The sequence below is a fragment of the Macaca nemestrina genome, chromosome 14 (genome assembly GCF_043159975.1).
Source record: "Macaca nemestrina isolate mMacNem1 chromosome 14, mMacNem.hap1, whole genome shotgun sequence".
Taxonomy (NCBI): Eukaryota; Metazoa; Chordata; class Mammalia; order Primates; family Cercopithecidae; genus Macaca; species Macaca nemestrina.
This window is the reverse complement of record NC_092138.1, coordinates 26485140-26489755: the sequence shown is the minus strand read 5'-3', so window position 1 is coordinate 26489755 and position 4616 is coordinate 26485140.

The window sequence follows — 4616 nt, the reverse complement described above, 5'->3', positions numbered from 1 at the left end:
CTATATATCATTTTGGAAATAGCTGGCAAAAATATTAATTTCACAAAATATTACATTTGGTCCTCAAATATGCATCAACTTCATCTACCTCTGGAATTTTTAACATATTTCTTTCTTCACAACTTCCTTATTCTCTCTCAGATTCTGGTCCTAACTGCCTTTGCAGCATATCTCTGTGCAACATCATAAATACGTTTTATGTTTTACTGTAAAATTATCTTCAGTACTTCAAAGTTGCAACTCCTAGATAGTGCACATCTATGTTTCTGTACAGCAACAGAAGACATGTTTCTACAGTCCCTATGGGATTCCCCCAAACTCCGTGAGGGTGTGTGTGTGTGTGTGTGAGAGAGAGAGAGAGAGAGAGAGAGAGAGAGAGAGAGAGAGACAGAGTGCAAGAGAGAATGCTTGCCCAAACAGACAACCCTAAAATGTTCTCAATTCAAGTAATTTTTACAAGCACTAAAAGTCATAATAACATAGTCCTAGCTTTCTACTCTTGGAGAAGTCATGTCACGGGCACATTCATGTATAAGGGGATTTGTTCCTGAGAACACTGGGTAGCTAATTTCTCAGGAATGTGGTGCTGGGAATCATCTACGATCAATGATAAATGTTTGTATGATTAAACAAAAGACTAGATGAATGAATTAAGAATGAATGAGGCTTGGCACGGTAGCTCATGTCTGTAATCCCAGCACTTTGGGAGGCTGTGGCAGGAGGATCACTTGAGCCCAGGAGCTCAAGATCAGCCTAGGCAGCACAGCAAGACTCCAGCTCTACAAAAGAAAAAAAATATACAGGGCACAGTGATGCAAGCCTGTAGTCCCAGCCAGTCCAGAAGCTGAGGTGAGAGGATCATGAGATTACAGGAGTTTACGGCTGCAGCGAGCTATGATCACACCACTGTACTCCAACCTGGGCAACAAAGCAAGATGCTGAAGAAAGAAAGGAAAGGAAAGGAAAGGAGAGGAAAGGAGAGGAAAGGAAAGGAAAGGAAAGGAAAGGAAAGGAAAGGAAAGGAAAGGAAAGGAAAGGAAAGGAAAGGAAAGGAAAGGAAAGGAAAGGAAAGGAAAGGAAAGGAAAGGAAAGGAAAGGAAAGGAAAGGAAAGGAAAGGAAAGGAAAGACAGAAAAGGAAAGACAGAAAAGGAAAGACAGAAAAGGAAAGACAGAAAAGGAGGGAGGGAGGGAGGGATAAATGAAGAAAGGAAAAAAAGAAAGGAAAAAGAAATGGAATATGAGCAGCTAAATTTGTTGCTATGGCTAGAGGCCACCCTGGACAATATCTTTAAATAATGTATGTGTTTTCTTGCACTTTTCCTAACAGTTCTTTCCTGCTTCATGATAACCACCCATGGGGCTCTCAGGGATGAATGCTCAGAGCCCTTGCTTTCTCCTCTGCCCCCATCCCCTGCTGCAGTGCCTTTCCATGGCCAGCCTTCCAAAAGTGAACACAAGCATAAAGTGACATAGACCACTCAAAACCCACCATGAAAGCTAAATCCAGAGCAAACCTGACTCCCATCTCTGAGCCACAGGATGCCAAGGACAAGCCAGGTATAAATCACTTCTTCCCTAGGGCATTCAGGAAAACATTACCAGCAAAGAAATAATTTCCATCACCTTAGGCATTGGGTGGAAAATGGAAACAGGGTTGGGAGGAAGTGAAGGCAGGAAATAAAGCTGCCTTCGTTCTGCCATGGGGCAGAGAGATTAAAAAGATGAAAGAAAAAAGCTTGAAAATTGCTTAACCTTGGAGGACTATAAGAAAGAGCCTACAGGGAAGACACTCAAAATGTAGATACAGAAAACCAAATAAAGCAACATTAAAATAGATTTCCCTAAAAATCTGCTGGTTTCATTTTTGTTATTGGCATATAAGCCAGTGTTTACATGTTATACAAATGCTGGCATTACAAGGTTCAAAATTATCAGTTCCTTAAAGCAGAAGAAACAATTATCTTGTGAGTTTAAAACAGTACCGTAAAAATCTAGCAGACCACCACAAATATGCTATCAATATCAAATGTCATATTACTGACATATTCATTTGGAGAGGCTGTTCCTTGTGAAATCATTCAGAAGAGAAAAACGACAGAAATCTAAACCAAGAGAGAAATGTTAAAATAAACATTTCAGTTTTCAGTAGCAGAGCTGACCCTGCAATCTGGACGGTGACCATGAATTCCAATAGATTATAATAAAGTCCCATCACCTTTACCCCATTCCCATAGCTCCACTGAAGTCACTGAGCAGAGAAACTAAGCAAAAAGTACATGATAAATTAGCTGAGAGCATCGACTGTGACAGGCGTCTGTTTGGCACCCTCCACGGATTCTGGTCACAGTGTTCAGCTAATCTTCACACAGCCCCAATAATCCCAAGAAGAGAGGCTTTAAACAAGCTCTGACTTTCAGAATTAATCTGCTTTGAGGCAGAGATGTTCCTGTAAAATATTATTACTACTTTCATTTCTGGTTCCTTGCAAAAATTAATGCAAGATAAGAAAAGAATGTTTTTACAGACACAATGGCACACACCTATAGTCCCAGCTATTTGGGAGGCTGAGGCGGGAAGATCACAACAGCCCAGGAGTTCGTGGCCAGCCTGAACAACATAATGAGACCCCATCTTTAATGTACTTTTTCAATTAAAAAAATACATATAATTAAATGTTTACTCTGCATTTTATTTGAAAGAAACATATGACATAAGAACTTGCACATACTTCAGTCTGTATCTTATTCATACACACACATACATGTTCCTACCTAATGTATGCATTTCACATAAAAGTAGAGAGAACCCTATTGTTGGAAACAGAAATCCTGGGTTTGAGGGCCAACTCTAAGGCTATTTAATGGGGTAAATCTTTTGAGCAGTCTGAGTTCCAATTTTCTTATTTATAAGAATGCTTCTTTTCCCTTCCCACTTCACTTGGTGATTTTAAGACTCTGAGAGCAAGGGAAAGCCTGTGAAAATGCTTTATATCCTAAAGCATGTCTAGAAACAGCACTATTTCTATGTTTACTTCTCACTTGTCTTCATGTTCTGTTAATGTAGGAATGTACTTTTTTGTAGTACATAGGTCTTTGACATATTTATTTTTGCTGTTGATCAAAACATTTCAGATTCGCTCATTAGAATATATTATTAATTAATTAAACCCTTTGGTAAATCTTTTGTAAAGCGTTGCTTGTCTTTAAATCTAGACTTCCCTAGACTCTGGTTGCTTAATGCAGGACAGTCTACAATTTGTTATTATAGCTCTAGAGCAGGCTTTCTCAAGCTCTGTGCTATTGTCATTTGGGGCTAGATAATTGTGGGGACCGTCCTGTGCATTGCATGCTGTTTAACAGCATCCTTGGCTTCTACCTCTAGATGTCAGTAGTACATCCCAACCCAGTTGTGAAGACCAAAAACATGTTCTCAGATACTGTAAAAGAGGACACCTGGGGTGTCAAAATTGCATCTAGTTGAGAACCAACTAGATACAGAGGGTATGCAGAGAAAGGAGGGAAAAAAGATTTCTTTTAAAATCAGGGATCCTGGACTTCAATCAAGACCCAGTCTTGCCTCTGGCTATGCAAGCTTGAACAAGTTACTAACTTTTCTAGGCTGGGTTCTATATCTATATGAGGTAGTTGGATAACCTTTAAGGAACCTCCCAGCTCTAACATTCTACAGGTTTTGTACATTTGTTTACTGATTTCCTCCACGAAATGGATTTGTCTTTTCAAAAAGTGAAAACTTTATGTCCTTTGTGTTACAAAAGGAACAGCTTCAATATTATTGATGTGTAGAGTAGTACCTCCCTTGTCTGTGGTTTCGCTGTCTGCAGTTTCAGTTACTCTGGTTCAACCATGGTCCAAAAGTATTAAATGAAAAATTCCATTTATACATTTTAAACTTCACGTCATTCTGAGTCATGTGATAAAATCTCACACCATCCTGCTTCCTCCTGCCTGGCATGTGAAGCGTCCCTTTGTCCAGCATATCCATGCTGTCTCCACTCCCTGCCCGTTAGTGACCTAGTGGCAGGGAGTGGATAACCCTCTTGGTTATCAGGTCTACTGTTGCAGTATCACAGTGCTGGTATTCAAGCTACTCTTGTTTTACTTCATAAGGACCCCAAAGTGCAAAAGTAGAGATGCTAGCATATTGTTACAATTGTTCTATTTTATTACTGGTTATTGTTGTTACTCTCTTACTCTGCCTAATCTATAAAATACACTTTATTATAGGTACGTACGTATAGGAAAAAAGCATAGTATATATAGGGTCTGGAATTACCCATGGTTTCAGGCATCCTCTGGGGATCTTGGAACGAACTCCTGCCAAGAAGAGGGGACTACTTTACTTGATAAAGGCTATTTATTTGGTTAGTATAATGTTTTCACAATTTTATAATTATTATCCACAATTCCTACAGCTGGCACTTCTTACAATATACTGCCCTTCCAGGAAAAGATGAACTCATATAGGTGGACTTGGGAGTGATCTCCTAGGAAACTACATACTTCTTGCCTTGTTATTAATTGTACTCTCTTTTATCTATGACAGTCAATTGCTGTTGGCTGTGAGTCAAACTTCTAAAGTAAAGATTATATTCTGC